At 41.8% G+C, this 26,210-nt stretch overlaps 1 protein-coding gene across 1 annotated transcript in view; it reads left to right on the top strand.

Annotated features, from left to right (window-relative positions):
* Positions 1–26,210, top strand: part of THSD4 (thrombospondin type 1 domain containing 4) — a 542,551-nt gene that overhangs the window by 259,172 nt on the left and 257,169 nt on the right. The gene's annotated exons all lie outside the window — the stretch shown is intronic.

A 26,210-nucleotide genomic window follows, 5' to 3' on the forward strand; every position in this document is an offset into this window, starting at 1 on the left:
TTAGTTTTTTTGTAGCCATGTCAAACTATTGGATTATTTTGGGCTGTGATCAACTAAAATGATCAGTTTTTGTTGAAGGGAACTCTTCTCAGTTCTTATCTTCCCAGCCCTGTAATTGATTTTTTAATTTTTTGACTCTAAATGAAAGACTTCACGTTTATCTCTATCCAGTTACATCTCATTGGTCCAGCTCATGATTCCAGTCCATCAAAGTCGTGTTGATATTTGCTGACTCTTAGATCTTGACTTCATTGTATTAGTATTTCTTGCAGCTTTGTGTATTCATCTGCAGTTTCGCTCAGCATTTCTTCTCTCTTTGCATCCAAGTCACTCCTAGTAATGGGGAGTAGAATAGGACCAGTGACAGAGTCATTTGGTGGGTCATTAGGCCCCTCCCTTCCCCCTTCCACCCCCTCTTTGCAAACAGATTTTCAGCCAACTATGAGTTGCCCCAATTATACTGTCATCTGGTCTGCATTTCTCCATCTTGTCCACAAGAATTTCCTGAGAGACTTTGCCAAATGCCTTGATAAATCAACACATGCTGGGTCTCTGACATTCCCAGTTGTCAGTTGTAGTGACCTGCTTCTTGCTCCAGAGGCAGAAAGGGAATGGGGCAAGCTGGGAATGGTTCTGTCTTCTACTCCAACTCCCTAACCACCAAAGTCCTGGCTCAAGGTAGGGGACTGCCAAGTTCATGAAGATGTATCTATTGACTGACCCCTTGACCTGACCCTTTAGAACCAAGACATACCTTGTTGCTTAAAAGTATTATAACCTTGATTAGAACCCAAGTCTCTTCATTCCTGATCAGCGGTTCTTTCTAGCTATCTTGGGTTCACGTCACTCTCCCCTTTTGACCTCACTTGTCTGTTCTCTACCTTGCTTTGATCCTCAGGTTCATGGGTTTTCATAATTCAAATCACCAAATATTATGAGTACTTAGTGTACGTCCCTGTACAAGATATGGCCATGCCATGTCAATACTTTTTAATGCACCCTACACAACTTCCCAAACAAGTCCATAACAAGCCACCCTGGTCAGCTCTGCTCCACCTTAGGAAGTCCTGCAAACTCACACCTGTCCTCACCATCCTAGGTGTCCAGCCTTATGTGTTAGGATCTGTGATTTCTCCATTATTTTTGGCTTCATGCCCTGCCATGCCCACTGTCTTTGGGTCTTAGATTTGGTAACTAGGTTCAGACAGTCTACTCTGGCTCAGACCTTGTTTCCCACCCGCGTGTGACTTCTGTTGGATCAAGCACTGTAGGTAGGATGCATATTGCCCTGCCCCACCCTGCAACCTCCATCACAGAACTTGCCCTTCACCTGTCAGAAAGATTAGAAAGACAGTGGGCAGAAAAATAGATGGAAAGACTGGATTCCAGTTCCCAGTCCAGTCCTGATAATCCAGTACAGCTTATTGCCTGTTAATTTTAGATAAAGCATACTTTTGCAGGGGAGGGGTGCTGATTTGTAGTAATGAGACCCAACCATCATTCTTGGTGATAAGAATGAAAAGGTACCCACCATCAAGGGTCACAATTCAAGTAACTGTGTTACCCACAGTCTGTCTCTTCTAAAGTCTGTAGGACCTTTAAGTTGTGAGCAACATACTCAATAAGTTTGCCCTAATTTTTTCATGGAAAATATAGAGCGTTGGTGCTTTTTTCTGGGACACACTCATTGTCTTAGCATAGAGTCATAGTCTCATCTGGACATTTTCCTCTCTAAAGCTTAAGCTTTTAACCCTCTAGATCAGAAATTCCTCTGCCATCTTTTCTCCAGTTTGGGGAGATATACATTGTTTCTTTTTATTCCTTTATTTTAGAGTTTTTGTTTTTCCTAATTTTATTGAGATATAATTGACATTTAACATACGTTTAAGATGTACAACATGATTTGATATATGTATGTATTGTGAAGTGATCACAATAAGTTAACATCCATCACATCACATACTTATAAATATTTTCCTTGTGATGTATATATTTTTAAGATATAATCTCTTATAAACTTTCAAATATAATATAATAATATAATATAATAATAATAATATAATATAATAATAATATAATTAACAATACAGTATTGTTAATTATATTCAACATGCTGTACATTACATCCCCAGAACTTATTAATCTTATAACTTGAAGTTTGTACTTTCTGATCACTTTCACCCATTTCCCCCATTCCCTCCCCCCTGCCTCTGCCAACTACCAATCTGTTCTCTGTTTCTATGAGTTCAGTGCTTTTTAGATTCCACATATAAGTGAGATCATACAGTATTTGTCTTTCTTTGTCTGATTAATTTCATTTATCGTAATGCCCTCACGGTCTATCCATGTTGTCTCAGTGGTAGGATTTCCTTCTTTTTATGGCTGAATAATATTCCCTTTTATACATATGCCACATTTTCTTTGTCGATTCATCCATCGATAGACACTTAGGTTGTTTCCATGTCTTGGCTATTGTAAATAGTGCTGCAGTGAACATGGGGGTGCAGATATCTCTTTGAGGTAGTGATTTCAGTTCCTTCGGGGTTATACCCAGAAGTGGAATTGCTGGATCATATGGTACTTCTATTTTTAATTTTTTGAGGAACCTCTATACTGTTTTCCTTAGTTGCTGCACCAACCTACATTCCCACCAACAGTTCATAAGAGTTCTCTTTAATTTACTTTCTCACCAACACTTGTTTTCTCTTGTCTTTTGGATGTTAGCCATTCTAATAGGTGTGAGATGATATCTCACTGTGGTTTGGATTTGCATTTTCCTGATGACGAGTGATGTTCAACATCTGTTCATGTACCTGTTGGCCACTGGTATGTCTTCTTTGGAAAAATGTCGATTCAGTTTCTCTGCTTGTTTTTTAATTGGGGTGTTTGGTTTTTTTGCTATTGAGTTATATTATTTCTTTATATATTTTGGATATTCACCCGTTATCAGATATATGATTTGCAAATATTTTCTCCCATTCTGTAGGTTCCCTTTTCATTTTGTTGATGGTTTGCTTTGCTGTGCAGAAGCTTTTTAGTTTGGTGTAGCCCCACTTGTTTAGCAAGCCCCAACTTACTTTTGTTGCCTTTATTTTGGGGGTCAAATCTAAAAAATCATTACGAACATGGATGTTAAGGAGCTTACTCCCTATATGTTTTCCTAGGAGTGAGATGTACACTGTTTCTGCCCAAGAAGTCATAGAATCCTTATTTGTAAACCCTGCCTAGGTAGCCAGCTACCAATTTCCCATGTATTCCATGATCTTCCAAATCTATGGCCTTCAGTTGGAGTAAGAGATGAAAACATCACCTCTTTCCTTAAATCAGAGGTCCCCAACCTTTTTGGCACCAGGGACCCGTTTAACGGAAGACAGTTTTCCCACGGATTCGGGGGCTGGGCGGTGGGATGTGTCTCAGGCAGTAATGTGAGCGATGGGGCGTGACAGGCAGATGAAGCTCCGCTCACTCGCCCGCCGCTCACCTCCTGCTGTGTGACCCTGTTTCTAACAGGCTGCGGACTGGTACAGGTCCACGGCCCAGGGGTTGGGGACCCCTGCAAATCTTTAATTCCCTACTTAGGAAAGTGAATATATGCATTTTTAACATCAATTTATATCCCCTAAATGATAAGTGAGAATGAATGTTTAAAACTTTCCAGATTAAGTAAAATTTGTACTTGTGTGTGGCCCTTACCTGAGTTATTTATTCCCTGGTGAGTGAGTGACAATAGAACTCAAGCCCCTGGCTCTCCCACTAAACACTAGGAAATCGGAGCTTTTAGCCTCTGAAATTCTTTAATAAATGAGCCTGTTTCTACTCATTTTCAAATGTATTAATCTACTCTAACATTTCACTGTGAAGAAAACAAGGTTTTTATTAATTGAAGCGGGATCTCCCACCGGATGTTCGGTGTGATTGGCTGCATCATTGCAGAATAGTAATAAACGAATGAGCCCCCTTTGAATTCAGCAGTTCAGGCTCCTACCATATCTTGGCTGTGGTTCCGTAGTTTGACACTTGTGCTGCAGTTAATTAGGGTGACTGTTGAGAGGTAGACAGGGGCAGAGAAAACGCAGGATTTAAAAGCTGTCCCTGCTACCTTTTGGGGAGTTTTAAGTCCTTTCTACATTATAAAGCTAAATGATAGATTTATGCTTCATTTTCTCCCTGGCCTCCCTCTTTGGCTTCAGATTTAATGAGCGCAAAGGAAAGGGGATTCGTTATTTAAAGTCTGGGTGACGCATTTAAATTTAAGATGTGTATTTACCTAGACTTTTTATTCCTGCAACCCAAGTTACCTACATATAAATCAAACTTCATCAGTTACATGGTCGGTATTCATCTCCCCAGTTGGGAAAAGCTTAATCTAATAGGTTATTTCCCCAAACTTGCTTTGTTGCTTTCTTATTTGTGACGCATATAGTATCAGCTGGAGGAGGGAGGAAACTGGAAAGAATGCTTCGGTCACTTTACATGGGTTTTTAAATAGGGGCAAATAAGAGAATGCCTATTCACAGTGCTTATTGGCAATTCCTTGGGGGGTCGGTGCTAACGTTTTCTGTGACAACAGAGTGAGAAGTCTAGAAAGCAGGGCCCAGGATGAAATTGATGCAGGGAAGAGGGCCTGACCTACCCTTCCTTGAGAATTCTGAAGGATATTTCTTCTTCCTCTTCCAGCCTTTCTTCTCCTCTTCTACTTTAAACACAGGGAATAGAGGCCTGAGGAGGAGAAGCTGGACCAGGGAAACAAGGTCAGACTGGACATGCCGTAGACCCTCACTGCCCACCTGCTCCCCAGGCCCCCCAGTCCGAGGCCCTATCATGCTTTAAAAGGTCCTTTCCTTTATCTGCCAGACCTCCTTCTCTGGCCCCGTGGAAGAAGCCTCTAGGTAGCCTCTCCCTAAGTTCCATTCTTCATCCCTCAAGTGTGTGTTCCACTCTCTGGATCTCTCTCAAATGCTGTTCTCCTCCCTCCCCTGGTAGAGGCCATCATTACCTCCTGCTTAGATTGCTGCAGTGACTTGGAAATTGCTCCCCTGCATCGTGCTGACTCGCCCCTGACCCTCTTTCTGTGTTGCAGCCAAGGCTGTCTTTCCAGAAGCCAATGCCAATCTCGAGCTCCTCTGGTTAAATCTGGAGGGACTTCATCCTTGTGGCCCTGAAGATGAAACCTCCACCCCCTAACAAATCTCCGAAGCGGTTCATGACCTGACCTCTGCTATCTCCCGTTCCTCCCCTCTTGCCCTGCTAAGCTCTATTCCAGATACACTGGACTGGACATGAGCTCTCGTGCCTCTGGGGCTAGTGCCTCAAGGTCCTTTGGGCTCAGCTGAGACAGACTTCCTTACCCAGACCCTTAATCAAGTGTCCCCTCTCAGGTATTGCTTCACCTTTATAACCAGAGCCCCAAGTTTCCCCTCCAAGAAACCCTATTAAATTCTAGGAAAGGCCTAGAAGCTCCAAAGCATTTCCCATGATTTCCAGAGACTTCCCGGGCTTGCTTTTTCATGCTTCTCTCTGCCTCTTCACTTCAGTATCTTCATGTGCTACCCTGGTTTCTGTCCTCATTAGTCAAGCCCCCAAATCCACTTCCTGCAGAAATCCACACGGTATGAGTTGACTTTCATGAATTGACTATCTTTACTGAAGATTGAGGTGAATTTAACAAGTGATTGGTCATATGTCCCTTCACTGGCTCAACTCTCATTCCACTGTCTTTTTCTTATTCCCCTTTACATTAAGTTCAACTCTAATAGAAATAATAATAATAATTGCAGTGATCTAAAGGAGTTTATTTCCGTCTCACATTGAAGAAGTCGGAGAGTGGCAGGGCAGTTTTGTTGTCCTCAGTATGAGTCCTTCTTTCATTTTATTTCTTCATACTTGGCTTCTATCTGAGGTCACCTCACTATCTAAAATGACTGCTGCAGCTCCAGCCATTACTCATACATTCCAGCCAGCAAGAAGGGCATGCACTCTCCCTTTAAGAATATTTCCCAGAAGTTGCACAGACCACTTCTGCCTCCACCCTATTGGCCAGAAGTTAGTCATATGGCCACACCTCATTACAAAGTAAGTTGGGAAATATAGTCTTTATCTGGGCAGACATGTGTCCAGTTAAAACCTAGGGGTTCTATGAGTATGGAAGAAAGGGAGAATAAATACTGTGGGGACATCCCATAAACCTATAATACCTATAACAATAAACACCCATCCACTTTTCTTGTCTTGCCTAGTTTGATGTATGGTCAGGTTTCCTCCAAGCTTCGAATTTGACCCAGGAACTTGTTTGGATATATTTCCCAAACACCTACAGCTTACTTCCAAAGAGGGTGCTGCTGAAAAAAATTTTTTCTCCATCTTATAAACCATGCTGACTTCTCTGTGTCCTGCATTGCTCAGACCCCCTGTGGTTGTCATGGGTCTTTACCAGTGGGGTTCCTTGGGTTGCAGACATAGGCCTGGTCTGCACACATACGTAACAGTTTCAGTCGACTTAGGTCACAGTTTCAGATTTGCCAGTTCTCAGAATGCAACAGCAAATTCACAGGTCAACAGCCATGGTGAACAGTAAAAGAACAATGTGAGAATGTCCTTGGTATGGCTCCCTCATAGCCACCAGGTCCACGGACACACGCTAATGTCTGGGTTCAAGGCCAAGAAGCTACCCACCAACTTCTTCTGATAGCTCCCTTCTGGTGAGGCGAGGCACAGGTGATATTTATCTACTAAACAGCACCCATATGAATACATTTAGCTGGATATGTATTCAACTTATGCTCAACACATCTGCATCAAATATATCTTTGGAAGACTGCCCTTTTTGGGGAGGAAAGCAGGAAATTCATAATCTGGTTATCTCCCTCCCCATGTTCTCCACAACACTGGTCTTGCTCACTCTTGACTCCTTTTCCAGTGTTTCACGTGGTGCCTGACATAGAATAGGCTTTCAATAAGTATTTGTTTAAAGAATGGATGAAAGAACACCACATGCTAAAGGATGAAGATGCAAAGATAACTGAAACATGGTCTTTATCCTCGGTGCTCAAAATCTAGTGGGGGAAGCCAAACTTAAGCAATCATATTATAGAGAAAAGTATACAGTATAACTACATGCACAGCGTTGAAGTAGCACAGAGGAGATGTCTGAGCTGGATTTCGTCGTATGAATACGAGTTTGCCAGGCCCATGGAGGTAGAGAAACCAACTTGTACAAGGGTCTAAAGGGACAAAACAACCTTACATGTTCAGGCAATAAGTATAAGAGGTCCCCTAACTTAAAGACCTTATAGTTTTGTTTAAGTAGCTTTTTGTAAAACTAAACTTTTCCTCTTTTTTTTCTAGAAGTGATTCATAATTACTACTGAGTTATCAAAGTTCAGAGCTTTGATTTAGAACAATGATTTGCATCCAAATGTTATAGAACAGGATCTGGTCATTTGTTACCAGAGTTCTATCCACTCCCCGCCTGGGAGCACCAGTAAAACTGAAAATGTTGCTTTCTTTCCTAGATGTTGAGCCAAGTGAATGCTACACTTCAGTCATTTCAATATAAAGGTCTTTTAAAACCCCCTCAATAACCACAACTAGAAAACAGCAACAACAATTGCTAATATTTACAGGGCAGAGTGCCAGGTGCTGTTCTAAGCATTTTATATGTATTGACTCATTTAATTTTTATAATAACCTTATAAGGTAGGTGCTAGTATTAGCCCCATTTCGTTGATGAGGAAGCCAAGTCACCAAGATTTAGTGACTCGCTCAAGGTCACTCAAGCGACTGAGTTAGGATGTTAAACTCTGACACAGTTCAAAAGTTTTACAGTGTATTTAAAGTTATCAGGCTGTTTCTTTTATTATTTTACTTTTTGAGCTTTTTCTGCTAGGCAAAGAAGTTTTTTTTATGAGGAAAACCAGAAAGAACTTGCTGGGTTTTAGATAACCCCTTGGGCCCTGACATCTCGGGAGCATTCCCTCGCCTCCCTGTGCTGTGGGCCCCTCTCCAGCATGGCTTCCCTCTCTGGCTCCTCCCTCTGTGGCTGGTCCCCTCCTCTGCTCCCCATGCCAGCTACTCTGAACATGAGCACTGGCCCTCTGCACGGGAAGATTCAGAACTGATCACTAGAGCAAGCAGGTGGAGGTATCCAAAATTCAGATCCATGGAACAGTTTCTAGGACGTTTTCACAGGAGGCCCTGCCTCCCTCTGAGACTGGGAATGTACTTAATCCTTTCCGTTTCATCCCTTGAGAGCAGGGTATACCACTCTCACCTCTTCAGTGGCCCTTTTTGCACACCCAGGCAGCTCTGAGGTAGAAGACTGGGTCTGCAGTGTGCAGTGTGCCCCTCTGAGGCCATCTGGCCCACTGCCCCCTGTTCCCCCCCTCTGGCCTGGCCCATGCCCCTTTGTATCACCTCAGTCAGATGTTTGCCTTTTGCAACCTAAGGGAGAAGTATAGTCAAGTGGCCAGGAGCAAGGATGGTCTGCTCAGACACGCCGGGGTTCAAATCCTGGCTCAGGCATCATACTAAGTATGTCACCTTAGGCAAGTCCTCCAAACTTGTTATTCCTCAATTTCCTAATGTATAAAATGAGAGTGATGATACCTTCCTGGCAGTGTTGTCATGAGGATTCAAGTAAGATGATCCCTAGTCCTCAGTAACAACGGCTCTCAGAGGCTGTCCATACAGTGTCAGAGCCTGGGCTCTGGAGTCCCACAGTGGATTTGAATCCCAGCTTGGCCACCGTCTAACTGTGTGACCAGTGACTTTGTGACTTCTCCTCCTCTGTAACATGGGGCTAATAGTAGTATCCACCTTATTAGATTGTTGTAAAGATTTCATGCTTATCATATGGTGAAGTACTCAGTGGGCTGTCTGGTACATATTGGGTGTTCAGTAAATACTAACTACTACTGTTTGTCACTTACCGTCATCATTACCACCAGTTGAAGTTAACCCATTCTGGATGAATGATCTATAGTGGCTGCGAAAAGGCTCATCTGAGTGGGGATCCTTTCCAGCACCGCTCAGACTGTCCCTGTAAGCCTTACTCCTGCTCTCCCTCCAAGTCCCCAGTTAGAATCTCCCCAGCTGAAGGTTTCTTTGCTTTTCTTAGTGGACAGTGGCTTGCCTACCCTAACGGGCAGGGTTCCACAGCAGACAAACTAGGAATTTCTCCCTGAGGAGTCTTCATTCCAAGATGAATGTTCCAGAACACTCATCTTTCTCTCAGTGCATCTTTGGAAGTCCCGCTCGCTGACCTGCTTGGAAACTGGAATCTTGATTTTAAGAAAGGTTGATTTCACAGGAGGTTGGCTGTATGTTATTCTCATAAAGCACATGTCATCTTAATTGAAACTGTGTGAGTGGTAAACTTTGCGTTCTAAATTTAGAAAAGCGGCACTGGGAGGGAATGTAACCTTTGAAACAGTGGAGGAGACAGTGTGAGTTGTTTTATGTAACTCTGGTGGGAAGGATACCTGGGTCGTGCAGGCTGACAGCTGTTATTGGTGAGGTCTTTCTGAATAGCGCGTTTTTAGGGTTTTTTTTTTTTTTGGTTTTTCTGATGTTACCCAGTCTTTTTGCAATTTTTATTGACCATATGCAGCTTTGTGAATCTTAACCTGTTTTACTTCATACAGTACTATTTTAAGAGCCACAACCTTTTTTCTGGGCCATGTCCCAACTGGGACTCTACAGACTAGATCGCTCAGAGTTGTTATTGTTTCTGAGTCTTCAAATCCACAAGGTGACCTGTTGGTAAATTATTCTTCTCTCTAATAATAGTAATAGCCTCAGCACTAATCCCTGGCATGCTCATGTCGTTGTAACAAGGTGGTCTCACCCCTCTCTTCTCAGCCCTACGTACAGAAGAGAGGCAGGGAGCATTCCCGTCCCATTGCCACTGCTCCTGGTGGGTGGAGGAGTGGTGTCAAGGACCCTGCCCCCTGTTTTGGGAGGCTGTTGACAGTGAGGGACTTGGAGCCTAGAGGAGTCTGAATGGGGCCAGCAAAATCCCCATGCATGTGCATGCCGCCACCAGTGGAGGGCGCTCATCAGAAAGCAACCAGCCCAGTGCAGCATCACCTGGGACTTTCTTAGCAGCCCAGGCTATTCCAGACCAGTTCAGTTGGAACTTCTAGGGCTGGGGCCTGTGTGGTAGTTTTCAAAGCTTCCCAGGTGGTTCAGATGTGCATCCAGGCTGAGACCCACCCTACTGAGGTCCCTCTGGTGATGAGCCTTGCTGGGCAGTCTCTTGTTGCTGACTCCTCATGAGGTTCTCTGGTTAGGCTCACCCGCTGCCCCTCTGACCTCCTCTGGGGTCAGGCTTTGCCCACTCAAGGAACCCTAGTGCCCCAGGGGCAGAAGTAGCCACAGTTCATAGCCTCTTGTGCCCTTACAGAGATATTCTGCAGTATTTGTACACAAAGGGCAGCATCACAGTACACACTGTTCGACATTGGCTGCTTTATTCTTGTTCCTGACAGCAGAGTTCTCCATAGCTTCATGCAACCAGTCTGCTGTTGTGCCAGATACTTTCCTCTTGCCCCTCCAGACCCTTTCGCTGCCCTTTCCATCCCGCTGTCTGCCTGCAGGAGGCGCTATATGGATTGTATCATCAGGCCTCCCTCCTCCTGGTTTCCCATTGGGTTCAGCCAGGGGGAAGCTCAACGTGAGACAGGAAGGCGAGAGGAGAGTGAGGTTGGGGTATTTATTCCCTTGCCTCACTTCTTACTTCTTAGGTGCTTTTTTCTACATGACCGTTGCCTTTCGGGTTTCAGCAATCTCTCCCTCCTCTTGTCCCGTTGGGCCAAGGGGCCTCTCCTTCACTCTTATGTCCTAAGTTAGTACACTATGCAAGTGATCCTCAAAGTGACTGGTGGACCAGCAGAATCAGCGTCACCTGGAAACTTAGAAATGTAGACTCCCAGGCCAGCCCCAGACCTAGTGATTCAGACACTCTGGGGACGGGGGTCCAGCAGCGTGTGTGTTTTAACAAGTCCTCTGGGTGATTCTGATGCACAGTTAAGTTTGAGAACCACTGCCCTAAGCCTTCTTGTTTTGCCTTACCCACAACTTTGCTAATAATCCCTCTATTAAGCCCTCCTCAAATTGTCACGATTTGAACCTGCCATCTGTTTCCCTGCCTGATGTACCTGTTGACACACATTTAGGTTTGCTGTTCCACACAGTTGTGATCTTTGTTTATAGATCTCTGCACATATATATGAGCTTATAAGTAGAATAAATTCCTTCAAATAGCATAGAATGTGTATTTTAAATTTCAATGGCTATTGCCAAATTTGTTCCCCCAAAAGGTGGTCCCAGTTTGCTATTTTCTAAACTGGTCTCTGGTTATTTCACATTGTAGTACCTCTTCCAGTGACTATTAATTGACCAGATAGTGGCAGTGTGTCAGGGTCATACTTCTCAGACTTGGGCGCACATAGGTGATCACCTGCGGATCTCGTTAAATGCAGATTCTGATTTGGGAGGTCTGAGGTGGGGCCTGAGAGTCTGCATTTTTAACAAGTTCCCAGGTGATCCAGGTCTGTACTGGTCCTGACTAACAAGGAGTTAGAGAGTAAGCATAAAGTAATGGCTAAGAAATAGGCTTTGGGTTTAAATCCCCAATCAACCACGTACTATGACTTTTGGCAAGTTTCTTAATCTCCTTGAGCCTCAGTTTCTTCATCAATAAAATGGGGATCGGATCATGGGTTTTATGATGATCAAATAAGGTCACACCTGTATATAAAGTACTTAACAAAGGGCTTGCCACATCCCTGACATTCCACAAATGGGAGCTCAGATTCTTCTTTGCCCCACGTTCTGTCTGTTGCTGATTACTTAGGTGCCCATAACTCCCCTCAAACAGCTTCCAGTGTCCCAGACTGGCAGCTTCTCCAGAAGGTTCTGCTTCAAGTCAGCCCCCAGATCCTAAGCGATAGCTGGAAACCAGTACTATTCTGATTCAGCGTCTTTAGCGGGGAGCTCGTGGCCAGGTCACTGCCAAACCCTCTGCTGAGCCATTGTTCCACTGGTTCAAGAAACGTTGGAGACGTTCGCTTTTAGTAAAGTGAGCCTTAGCGAGCACCAGCTGCCCCAGCAGTCTCCCAGGCAGACATCTAAATCCATCTTTTTCTTTAGAATGATCTTAATCCTAATGAAAACCTTTAGGAAAGTCTCTAATCCTTCTTTTCTTTTGGATGAGCTTAAGGGAGCCCCCCCAGTGGCATCCTCCCATTTGGAGCGGAAGGTAGAGCGCCTGAATCACTCCCAGCGATATCTAAACTCAGCTTTCTAGGGAACTTGGCCATATGCAATCTTGCCTACAGATACCACTCATAGCCCGTGGGGATATATATGCAAATTGTCCCCTAAAATAGCGCAGTTCACCCAGGTAAACATGTAAATCATTTGTAATACAGATCCTGGTTTACAAACATTTCAAAAACCAGAGCCATGAGCTCATGGCATTGAGAAGAGCGCTCAGACCTGCACGGGGCCAGCCAGAGCCAGCTGCCCAAGAGTGTATCCCTGACGGGCTTGCCTCATTCTTCTGTGTAATGTGGAGTTGGAGTAAGAGCATGAACAGACAGCCAGGAAAACTGCGAGCATGTGTGGAAATGGCTTTGAAGTTGCCCAGAGGAGTCCAGAAGTGGAGGAAGTGGATGTGCTGCACCACAGGCCCCGGGTCTTGAATTCATTTTCCCCACACTGCCCGCAGCTCTTGTGCCAGGAGGATGAACGGACGGGCGGATAGCAAGAGACACTTGAAAGTTCCGTGAGGGGTATGGAGGCCACATTGGGAGCCTCACGCTGCAAGTTACAGAAAAAGAAATAAAAGCTGCTGCTTCCGTTACTTCTTGAGCAGCTCTCTTATCTGTGGGTCCTCGGCCCCTTCCGTTTTCGCCCCGTTAGCTGGGTCCGCTCATCCTCCACTGTCGTGCTGGTGATTCTCCAGTCTTCATCACTAGCCCAGATCTCCCTCCCAGTCTCCTGCCCTGCGTCTCAAGCTGAACGTCCCTCCAGAGCCCCACCATCAGCCCTAAGGCCGCTCTCCAAACCTGCTCCTCTTTCTCTGTTTCCCACTCCCAAGTAGGGCTTCACGTGAAGACAGTGTTCTGCAGCTTAAAAAATGATTACCAACGGTCATTCTGTCCCTGGATCAGGTGCAGTGCAGCAGAGTTGTGTGACCAGATCAAAGGAAGAGGGCTTACACTCTCAGCCTGCTTTGAGGGCTGTTGTTAAAAACGGCCCCATGAAGCCGCTAGCTGGCTTTGTGCAGTGTTTTCTTGAAGATGTTGTTCATCACATTCCACAGCAGCCTCTTAATGAGGACCCAGAGAAGAGATTTCCCTCAGGTTTAGCTGAGTAGAATTAGCTGTCTTTGTACTGAGCAATCAGCCTACTCTGGTCCTGTGAATCCTGTGTCATATTGCTGATCACAGCAGAAAGTTCAGAGCTTACCTCTAGCAAGTGCATGAGAAGGTATATTGTGTGTTGTGGGCTAACTCCACTCCTGGCTTTGTTATGTCTTCATCTACTTATTTTAATTTATGTGATCTTGTATTATAACATATATTTATTTAAGATTGGATTTGAAATATAAAGGATTATACCTTCCATTCTCATATTTTTATAAATGAACATGCACATACGGTGTCTATAGAGAGAGATTTATTAAGTAGAAAGATGCAGCTTTTCGTGGAGAACCTGATTTGGTGGATTCTTTCCAAACGATGTACTGAATAGTAACAAAATCAAAGTAACAGCATTTTTAGTAACCTGTTATAAAATAGTGCAGCACTGTGAGGAGAGATTTAGGTCTTGGACTTCAGTTGGAGAGAATGTCAGTTGTAGGTAGCAACCAAAATTCAAGTCCCTTTTATGTGGCTTAAAGCACACACACTCACTCTAATTATGTAACATGTAATAAAAATATTGGGGACCATTTTCTGATAATGGGAGGTCCCTGGCAACCAACTGAGTGTTTGCAAGGGACATGAACCATATGGACTTTCTTCCAGACACTGGGCAGTGTGGCAAAGTGCTCCGAGACCTGTCCTCCCCGTGCTTCCCTAACGGGCCATTAGAGAAAGGGACTATTTGCTGGTTAACAGAGATGAAAGTTTCTGTCATTTTCCTGCAAGTGAACAGGTCTTTAATATTTCCTGAAACCACAGGTCTGCTTCATGTCTTGTAACTGAAACAACTATAATCCTTAACACCAGAGAGCAGTGGGCCCCCAGTAGTACAATGGCAGTCCAAGGGAGCAAAAACACCTGCAGAAAAATTAGGCAGGACATTTTTTGCAAGCCATGTCTGGGATCTGTAAATGCTAGCTGATCGCTGGCAGGTTTTTTTGTTTTTTTCTTTTGTTTTAGTCAAATGTTTGCAATGACATGCTGTACCTGAGTGAGGTATTTGATGGAGATATTGCACACGAATTCCCAGGAGATTTAAATACCATTCTCCACATCCATTTGTCAGTGTTATTTATCATGTTCACAGCTTCTGTTTCTGATGCCAAATCTTAGTCCTTTTAATTGGGTAAGCTTTCTTTTTCCCTGACACTAATGAACTTACTTTTATTAGAGTCTGCCCTTTCCCAATCATTGCTTCTGGATTTGGGGTTTCACGGACAGATCAAGGGCAAATCATCAAGTCAGAGGTGGGAGAGAAGGTCAACCTTACCTTTGGGAAACCGTATGAAGACTAATTTACAGATATGCTACTCAGAATCTGAAGCAAAGGCTTTTTATCAGTTGAGGTAGGAGATGGACAAATTTGAGACAGGTTGGGCTGTTTTTAGTACTCTGATGGGAATTTGGTTTAATTTTTGAAGCACATTTCAAACTTTAGTTGCCAAATTTTTAAAAAACATACCTCTAACTCTCTAGGAGAAGAAAACTTTTTTCCTCTGGAAGGCCAATAATACCTGACAAATTATATCCAGAATTCTATACAAGCTTTAATTGATTTTCTAAATGAAGTAACTTTATTGTTTTAATTCCGACTTAAAATTGCTATAAGTTTATTTTTGATACAAAAAAATCAGATGTTCATAAAAAAGAAAGTGAAAATATTTATATTCTTACCACTCAGAGAGAAACACTGCTAACATTTGGTATATTTCTTTTCAGGCTCTTTCCTATACATGTAAACACATATATGTATATATATTTTGTATAAGAAAGGATTCATGCTATACATAAAATGTTTATAACTTGCTTTTTTCTTAATATATTTTAGATACTTTCCATGTCAGTATGTACATAGGTCACTATCATTAATGATAATGACTATCGGGACTTCCCTGGCGATCCAGTGGTTAAGACTCAAGGGGGCACGGGTTTGATCCCGGGTCGGGGAACTAAGATTCTGCATGCTGTGTGGAGCAGCCAAATAATAATAATAATAATAATAATAATAATAATAATAATAATAATGACTGTTAAATGCTCCATTATATGTATCGCAATTTATTAAATTCCTTAGTTTTTGATATTTAGGTTGTGTATCAGTCACCTATGGTCATAATAATGCTGTGTAACAGACAACCACAAAATCTCAATGCCCTGTAGAAATAAGCATTACTTCTTACTCATGAGTTGACAGACTGCCTGCGGTGGCACTGGTGGTACATAATGAGGTAGATGGGGAGGCTCTGATCCATGAGTCTGTCATTCCCCCTCCTGGGATCTTCTCACACTGATGCCAGCTAGTGTTGCATATTTTCTCATAGTGACGAAAAACGTGCAAGGGTGAAAACCCAATTGCACAAATGCTTGTCAAGCCTTGGGTTGCATCCTGGTCATGAATATTTCATTCGCCAAAGAAAATCACTGAATTCAGGGGGCAGGAAGTACACTGGGTCCACAGAGAGGAACATAGGAAGAGTCTATATTTTCAAACATGAATCTAATATACCACATTGGCTTCATTTTTCATTATGGGAAGCACTGCCGTGAACACTCCTATGCTTACAGTTGGCACACATGATTGATTTTTTTTAGGATAAATTCATAGAAGTGAAAATTGGTCAGGGGTCAAAGTACATATAAAGTTTTGATTTTTATACATGTGACCAGACTGCCTTTGTTAGACTTGTTTAAAAACAAAACTGTTGTCTAGGAATGATTTTTTTTACTGATGTTCGTGAGATTGTTTTGGGGAGAGGAGAAAGGAGGATATTCACTAAGCCAAAAAACAACAACAAAATACCTGTACTTGATTGAGAGAAAAAAAGCTCCAATGATGACAAATTTTGCCTTTAAATATAACCTTTAGACTTTGTGAAATAAGAAGCCCCAGTTAGATCCAGGGCAAGGTAATCTGATGACTTTGGAATATCATATTGTTAAACTGATATGGAAAGTACTGAAAGATATCTATATGATATAAGATATAAGATAAGATAAGATATCTATCTGATATGGAAAGTACTTAAAGATATCTATAACTTCTAAGTATATTATAGAATTGGAGTTATTCCTTTATATACATATATATGTATATATATTTTTTTTCTTGGTGTTTCTAGCGATTCTTTGAAAATGCATCCTTTTAGCCTTTAACACCAGAAAAGTGGCCCAGAACCATGGGTGCCCTTCCCAAAGTCCAACATCAACATGGGGTTTAAAAAAGATGATCCCGTAGCCAGGAGATGGAAGCAACTTAAGTGTCCATCATGGGATGAATGGATAAAAAAGATGTGGCACATATATACAATGGAATATTACTCAGCCATAAAAAGAAACGAAATTGAGTTATTTGTAGCGAGGTGGATGGACCTAGAGTCTGTCATATAGAGTGAAGTAAGTCAGAAAGAGAAAGACAAATACCGTATACTAACACATATATATGGAATCTAAGGGGAAAAAATGTCATGAAGAACCTAGGAGTAAGACAGTAATAAAGACACAGACCTACTAGAGAATGAACTTGAGGATATGGGGAGGGGGAAGGGTAAGCTGTGACAAAGTGAGAGAGTGGCATGGACATATATACACTACCAAACGTAAAGTAGATAGCTAGTGGGAAGCAGCCGCATAGCACAGGGAGATCAGCTCGGTGCTTTGTGACCACCTAGAGGGGTGGCATAGGGAGGGTGGGAGGGAGGGAGACGCAAGAGGAAAGAGCTATGGGAACATATGTATATGTATAACTGATTCACTTTGTTATAAAGCAGAAACTAACACACCATTGCAAAGCAATTATACTCCAATAAAGATGTAAAAAAAAAAAAGACACATGCACCCCCCGCCCCCCCAAAAAATTGCAAAAATAAATAAATAAAAGAGGTCATGGGTTTCTGACAAAAGGTTTGGTCCTGGTTGATATGCAATCTGTTTGAATTCACTTAAGATTTCCCATCTTCTCTGAAACAGACGTCTAGCCAGTGGCCTCTGCTCTCCTGACTCTTGCTGACCTGCTCAATGACCTTCACCAAACGTTTAAACCAATCTGTACCTTCGCGTTTGCCATTTCTCCACTGTTTTCCCCAGCTCCACTAGAAGCTAGTGTTTCCAGATTTGGAAGAAAGAGGGCAGGGCTGGGGAAGGGTGTCTTATGAGTAACCACCGCTGCCCCTCCTGCTATCCTCATTAATGTTAATGGCTTTTTCTAGGCCTCATTGGCTCAACATATATTTTTTTTTCTGCCATTATTCAGCTGACCTGATTCTCATGAGCACAGTGTGGAGCCCTAGATGAGGAACCGGAAGACACAGGTTCTAGGCCAAGGTCTCCATCTCTGGACCTCAGATCCTTTTCCCTAAGCTGACATGGTTGAACTGGAAACCCTCTAAGGGATTTCTCTGATTCATTTCCCTCCTTGGGCAGAGTTACAGTTCACCATCATTGACTAATTTTGGCTCAAAATTATTGTGGTTCAGTGGTAGGAGAGGAACTTATTGCAAATTCATCTTTAAAATGTTTTGAGATCATTAACAGAAAATTGAGCTCACCGTTGCTTCTGGAGCATTTGATTTTACCAACCTTGCCAGGCGGAGAGAGTCCTGAGTAAAGTGGAATTTGGAGTCAGAAGTGCCTGGAGATCCCAGACTCCTCCTCTTCCCACCTTCTATGAAGGGGAGGCCACAGCCCAGGTCCAAGGCGCCCCACTTTTAAGAACAAAACAGAGCATACAACTGTGTTTTCTATATTATTTTATGATTACTTTCATAGAATGGCAAATCTTTATTAATATATATATATATATATATATATATACATATATATATATATTTTTTTTTTTTTTTGCCGTACGCGGGCCTCTCACTGTTGTGGCCTCTCCCGTTGTGGAGCACAGGCTCCGGACGCGCAGGCTCAGCGGCCATGGCTCACGGGCCCAGCCACTCCGCGGCACGTGGGATCTTCCCGGACTGGGGCACGAACCAGTGTCCCCGGCATCGGCAGGCGGACTCTCAACCACTGCGCCACCAGGGAAGCCCTATTAATATATATTTTAGTGTTATTCCTATACAATTAGTGACCATGTGTATCAGCAATGCATACCATTTTCTTTGTGGTGGAGCTCAGTTACTACTACAGTTCAGTGATAAGTTCTTTTTTCAGCCTGTGGAAATAATTACATTGTCAAATACCACTTCACGATTAAAAACTTTTCTAACCAGGAATAGCTTCCCTTTCACAGTAATTACTTGTGGCCAAGTATCCTTTTTTTTAGAAAATAAACGCTGAACAAACTGAAGTCAGATCATTTTTTCCTCTCCTGCTAAAATAATTGCATGAGTAAGAGGTGATTCCAGTTTGGGGGATGTTTGTAGTTTTATATATTGCATGGCATTCAGTCTTCAGCACCCTTAGACACCCTGCTCTGCAGCTTGAAATGTTTCGCTTTCTCAGAGTCAGGGCTGAAATGGATACATCTTCCTTTAAAATCAGCTCTCTTTAATTCTTCCTTCCTGGGTGATATTAAGCCCTCGATTTTTACACGTTTTTCTTTAGCAGCTGTAGCTTCTCCCCCTTTACTATTTTGAGGTTCCAAATCCAGTTCCAGTTATGCGACCTTGGGGAAGTTAAACTCAGGCTCAGTTTAAAAAACTGGGAATAATGATTTTACCCCACAGGCTAGTTGTGGGAATTATATGAGAAATTTACATTTTAGGAGAGTGGCTGGTACATAATTAGCTCAGTCAGTGTTCATTCTCCCACTTACTTATTGATTTTCTATTTTGGCTTATGGCATACAGGTGGTGATCACATCCTACCGTGAGCATTGGAGCCAGTTGCCTACCTCCCTGATACAAAGCTTCCTTTCTAGTTTTTGTTTTTATTTTTTCCTATTCTTTCCTCTATTTCTATAAACATTTTAGAAAGGGTTTTTAAAAGTCTCTTTCAGACTGGCCTCTTATCTGCTATTCCTGGGTGTGAATTCCCTTGTTTATTTTGACTGCTAATGCCAGCTCATGGTTGGATATTTCTCCCATGCTTTGCAATTTTGGAGTCGAGCTGGTTCCGCAGGAATCGTTTTCCCTGAACAACCCATTTGTCCTGTGTTCAAGAGCAGTACCTTTCTGGGGTGCTACAGATTTCTCCATGGGCCGTGTTTTATGTTAACTTCTGTTTTTCAAGACAACACCAATTGAGTGGTTTCCCACTGGTTCATAAAACTTCCAGTTTATGCTGAGAAAACCCCTCAGGTCCTGCTTCTTTTCTGCCTAGGAGGCGGTTGGCTATAGTCTCAATTGTGGACAGTTTTAAAATTGTATTCGTATCTCATCCCTGCAGCGTTTATTAGAGTCTGGTACCACTGCAAGCCTTTCAGCTTTATGCCAGCATGACATCCTGACTTTTAGTTTCCTCTTTATTTCTTTTTCTTTCTTTTTTTTTTACATCTTTATTGGAGTATAATTGCTTTACAGTGGTGTGTTAGTTTCTGCTTTATAACAAAGTGAATCAGTTATACATATACATATGTTCCCATAGCTCTTTCCTCTTGCGTCTCCCTCCCTCCCACCCTCCCTATGCCACCCCTCTAGGTGGTCACAAAGCACCGAGCTGATCTCCCTGTGCTATGCGGCTGCTTCCCACTAGCTATCTATTTTACGTTTGGTAGTGTATATATGTCCATGCCACTCTCTCACTTTGTCACAGCTTACCCTTCCCCCTCCCCATATCCTCAAGTCCATTCTCTAGTAGGTCTGTGTCTTTATTCCCATCTTACCCCTAGGTTCTTCATGACTTTTTTTTCTTAGATTCCATATATATGTGTTAGCATACGGTATTTGTTTTTCTCTTTCTGACTTACTTCACTCTGTATGACAGACTCTAGGTCCACCCACATCACTACAAATAACTCAGTTTCATTTCTTTTTATGGGTGAGTAATATTCCATTGTATATATGTGCCATATCTTCTTTATCCATTCATCCGATGATGGACACTTAGGTTGCTTCCATGTCCTGGCTATTGTAAACAGTGCTGCAATGAACATTGTGCTACATGACTCTTTTTGAATTACGGTTTTCTCAGGGTATATGCCCAGTAGTGGGATGCAATCCTCTTTATTTCTGATGCCACAAGTTTTCCCTTTCTTATTCTGAATGTGGCTGTGTGGGATTTTGTGTATATATGTATTTTATCCAATTTAACAGTGAGTTTGGAGCAGGAAGATCAGCTTTTTGCATCAGTTCAGCTCCCTGTAATCAGGTGAGAAGTTCTCACCTGGGTACTGAAATGAGTGGGTACTGAAATGAGTGGCTTTTGGTAACAGTTGCTGACTGGTTGTCAGACTCACTATTCTATGGAAACTGCTTTCTTGAAGGTCAGCAGTAACCTCTTTGTTGCTAAATCTAGTTGCCTTTTCTGAGTCTCAGTATACATAGATTTTTGGGAGTATTTTTATAGTAATTGCAAGAAATTGTCAACCAGAATATGAGGTCACAAGTAATGTGGTAAAGAACAATTCTTGTTTGTCTTACGGTTGCAATCCTCCTGAAGCCCACACAGAATCTTGTACGTAGATATTTGTCTAGTTCCAAGGAGGTAAAACCATTGATACTTACATTAAGATCATGTTAAATGTACACAATCCAAGAACACGGCATGACTTTACATTGCTCAAGTGTTCTCTTGGAACTTTCAGAAATATTTTAAATATTTTTATAAGTAACTTTTGCACTTCTTAATTTATGTGTATTTTAATCTTTTTTATTGCTGTTATAAATGGAAGCTTTTTTCCCCATTATATCTTCAGTCTGGTTATTATTTGTAAATATGAAAGTTATTTAATTCTGTATAATTTTTCTACTTTATTATCTTCCTAAATTATTTTATTATTTCAGTAGTTTTAATTTTTTTTTCCTTTTGGATGTTCGAAGTATGTAGCCGTATCACCTGCAAGTAGTGGTAGTTTTGCCTCCTTCTAATCAATATTTTTAGCCCTAATTTCTTTTTCTTGTCTAATTATATAGGCTACTACTTCTGGTACAGTTAAATCCTTGTATCTTTGTCTTGTTCTTGACTTTACTGAAGATGCTTCTTGTATTTCTTTCTTTAGCATGATGCAGGCTCTTGGGCAGGGGTAGATTTACTGTTAAGGGAGCATTCTTATACCATTGAGTATTTTAATAAAAATAGATGTTGGATTATGCTTTTTCTTCTTAAACTTATTAATATGTAAATTGTATTAACATATCTCCTGATATTAACTTGTCTCTATTCCTGGCATAAACCCCACCTGGTTAGGATGCATTGTTCTTTGAATATTCTGGACTCTGTTTGTGTTGTGACTTCTTCAGATTTGTTAAGTAGATCACAGGGTGCTGGATGGTGAGCACCGTTCAACAACAGATCACAAGAGAAATTGAAATAGAGAAGTTAATTACTCACAGGTCCTGGAGGAAGTACACAGCATACCTTGAGGGGCCACATGGGAAGGTCAACGCACAGTGCAGACAGTGAGAGGCAGGACCTGGGGCACATGCCTTTATTAGGATCTGTGGGTAGAGTGCTTTGGGGTTCCCAGGCTGGGGCCTGATTTGTTGATTCAGACCAGAGGAGTGGGTTTTTGGTAAGCCCCACAAGGGTCTTATCTAAGGGGCTCAAAAGGCATACAGGCCCTGGGAGATTGTTGATCACAGGGGCTATTGGGGAAGTCATATCAGGAACTTACATTTGTGTGTGAATGCAGCTGCTGTCTAGGGCATGTGCTTGCATTAGGGGGGGCTAGTGTCAGTTTAAGGTCCATGAAAGCTGCTTAGCAGAACAAAATAGATGCTGAAGCAGTAATATCACAGAGTAGCTTAGCTAACCTCTCAACACTTTGTTAATATTTTATTTAGGATTTATGCATCAATATTCATAAGAGATGGTCTGTGACTTTACTTGTGAAATCTTTGTTGCATTTAGTTATTGCTCACAGCAGAAAATTTGGAAGTATTCATTCTATTTCTGTGTTCTAGAATAGTTTAAATTACATTGGAACTATCTATTCTTTGAAATTTGGTGGAAATCCTATATGAAACCAGCTGGATCTGGTACTTTTTAGGAGATGAGGCTCTTTGTCAACTCTCCTCATTTTTTTCCCCCATGGAAACTTGTCTGTTTAGATTATCTCTTTTTCTGAAGTCAGTTTATGTAAATTATGTTATCTTCAAAAATTGTTCATTCGTCTAGGTTTTCAAATGTATTTATTTTGAGTTTAGCAAAGTAGTCTTTTATGGTTCTTTTAGTTTGCTTAGATTTTTTTTTTTTTTTTTTTTTTTTTTTTTTTGCGGTACGCGGGCCTCTCACTGTTGTGGCCTCTCCCGTTGCGGAGCACAGGTTCCGGTCGCACAGGCTCAGCGGCCATAGCTCACGGGCCCAGCCACTCCATGGCATGTGGGATCTTCCCGGACCAGGGCACGAACCCGTGTCCCCTGCATTGGCAGGCGGACTCTCAACCACTGCGCCACCAGGGAATCCCTGCTTAGATTTTGTAGTTATTTCCTTCTAACGTTTCTTACTTATATATTTACTATTTCCTCCTTTTTCCTGATTAAGTTTTAGCTAGCAGATTAACTGTCTTTCTCCCAAAAAAAGCTTTTAGTTCTATTTATTCTGCTATTTTCTAGCTCACTAATATCTGCTTTTATTTCTATTAATCTCTTTCTTCTGCTTCTCTTCAGTTTATTTTCCCTTTTCTAACTTATAATGCTCAAATTTGTTGTTGTCTTAGATATACAGTTAAGTGTATTCAGAGTGCCTACGAGTCCTTTTGCTGCAGTTTCCCCAGTCATCTTTTGGTGGGCTATAGTGCATCTTCTAGAAAGTTCCACAGAAAACTCATGGGGTCAGTGTTCCCTGAGTTCTTGCATATTAAAAGGTATTGTCCTATGAAGAGGTGATCAAGGACTATGCAATCAAAAAATATAGGGAAAGAAGATATTTAGAGGTGGGACATTATAGAAGAGGGGTTTTATAGAGGTGGATCAAGCAGATAGTTGCAGTTTTTAGAAACATATTATTTTTCTGGATTTTGGTGGTGTGTGTGGAATTTATCAGCTTAAAAATTTACATGTATTACCCTATCTTTGCTCATTCTAAATAAATACATTTGTGCATAATTCTGTATTTAAAATGTATTGTTTATCTTTAAAAGGGTCCCCCAAATTGTATAAGCTTCAAGCCCACAGCACTGGATCTACTTCTGACTGCTGCCCGGCTCACCCCCATCTGCAAACCCTCTCTTACAGATGACGTCTCTACCTTAGTCCCCTGAGTGTGTCCATCACCCTCCAGAAGTGCATTATTTTTAGGGCTCTATGAGCTCTGCTGTGCCTAAACTGTCTCTCCTCCTCTTCTTTATACTTCCTCCTCTGGAGCTCCAGAGAAAATTTGTTTGCCTTTTGTATCCCTTTAGAAAGTTGATGTATGTTTCTTGGTTCTGCCAGAAGTGGAAGATGGTATATTTTTTCCTTTTATCCTCATTTTTGGACTATTTCCACAAGCAGGAGGGGGAGAATGCTGACTTATGCAACTATATTCACACAAGAAGTCCATTTCTGTCATTTTAAACATTTCTTTCTATTTTAAAAATAAAATACATATACGTTATAGAAAATTCAGATCCTGAGAAGTATAAAAAAGAAAATTAAAACCATCACTGTTAAAATCCTTGTGTATTTCTTTCTAATCCTTTTTCCATGCTTACATATTTTCTTTCCCTTAAAAAACTGGGCTCATTCTAAACCTGCATGATAAAAAAATCTTGTTTTTTTTTTCACATAAGCATTTTCCCAAATCACTAAAAGGAAAAAAAGGGTTGTAAAACCTGCATAAAATAAATTATATCATCATTTCCATGTTGTAAGCATTAGGTGATTCTATATTTTCTATTATTATAAATTGTACTATACAGGTTGGAAAACTATGGTTCATGGGCCAAATCCAGCCTGTGGCTACCTGTTTTTATAAATAAAGTTTTTTTGGAACACAGCCATGTCCATTCCACTATGTATTGTTTGTGACTGGTTTCTCCCTGCAGTGGTAGAGTTGAGTACCCACAGAGACTGACTGGCCTGTGAAGCCTAAAATATATGCTCTCTGACCCTTTATAGAAAGTTCCCTACCCTGTTGTACTGCAGTGAACATCTTTCCATGTTCATTTTTTATATACATGTCTATGTATATACATGTTTATTTTCTCAACATAAATTCCTAGAAAGGGAGCTATTTTGATCAAAGGGGTATGGACATCTTTATGACACTTGACAAATTGTCCACCAGAAAAGTTTCACTTTTCTGTAAGATCCACGCTTACATAACTAGAAGATGAAAGTTTGCCCTTATCCCCACACCCTTGAACAGCACCGGGCATAATCATATTTTGTAACAAATTCTGTAAGTTGATGAAAGGTGTCTTATTTTCATTTGCCTACCTTTGGTTACTAGTGAGGTGGAACGTGTCTTCATAACTGTCACTACCGTTTCATTTCTGAACCGCCTGTTCACCTCCTTTGCACATTTTCCTGTTGGAGTGTTTGCTCTTTCTTCGTGACCTGTTAGACGTATTTAAGCGTTACGGATATTATACATGTGATGCTTTGGATGTTGTCAGCTTTGCTTTTTCTCAAAATAATGTGCTCTCAGTATCCGTAGCAAGAATAGATGGTGTACCCTGAGTCTGAAGTCATATGTCAGTTCTTTCCAGCTTAGGTTTTCTTTAGAAGGAAAGTACATGTGCGTGGGAAAGCTAAGGACCTGGCTTCTTCTCCCTGAACCTAAGAGAAAGAAAGCTTCCAGAAAAGAAACCTAGCAGTTTAGGAAGCAAACACCTTTTTCCTTTCTTTTCTCAGGCCCGGAGTTAACCCAGGGTCTTCTTCAAAGCAGAAAAGCGCCCCCCTGCCATTGTTCCTGTATAAGACTCTAAAGCAATTCCATACTCACGGAGCCTGGTAGAAGGAATGGATGTGTGCAGTCATTATCGCGGAAGCATGCCACGTTTAAACCCTTTGCTCTCCATGAAATATCGGTTTTATGTTTTTCAGAAACCGTTCAATGAACTGTTTAAAAAAGGGTTAATTGCTGTAGTGTGGAAAGTAGCCCCTTGAAAAGCCACAGCAGCCGTCACACTTTCCAAATAAAATGTTGTGAATTCTGGTGGGCGTCTTGGCTGGGAGAAGGCAGCAAGAAGATACTTCAGAACCACATGGTTGTCCCTCATGTCTTAAAATAAACAAACCTGCTTGGGTTACTCAGAGTAAAATGGTTTGGGAAGACCTTCTCCGGTTGGCATGAAAGCACACACGCTAAGCCAGCTTGCCCCTCATTGCCCTCTCTGTGCTCTGGGATAATGAGGTGATAGCAGGTTTTTTGCGCCAGCTGGAGGGTCTAACGTTTAACTGTGGGACTGCCTGTGCCTCTTCTGAAGTTTGGCTGGCAAATCAGGGCTCCATCCCTGTACCTCTCACTCTTATATTTCTTTGATTGTTTATAATATTTTAGAATTTCCCCTGAGTTAGGAGTGGAGCCATCTCAAACTTAATAATAATGTATAGTTTTGTATAGCACCCCACAGGTTCAATGAGCTTCCTTCGTGTGATCTTTATCATCTGTGAGGAAAATGTAGCTGACCGTTCTCCCATTTTACAGCTGAGTAAACTGAGGCTCCAAAAAGCTTGATGGGTTCTTGTGTGTGAGTCATACGACTAATGTGCATCAACATGTGTGTATGAACCTGGGCTTTATTATTACTCC

The sequence above is a fragment of the Lagenorhynchus albirostris genome, chromosome 1 (genome assembly GCF_949774975.1).
Source record: "Lagenorhynchus albirostris chromosome 1, mLagAlb1.1, whole genome shotgun sequence".
NCBI lineage: Eukaryota > Metazoa > Chordata > Mammalia > Artiodactyla > Delphinidae > Lagenorhynchus > Lagenorhynchus albirostris.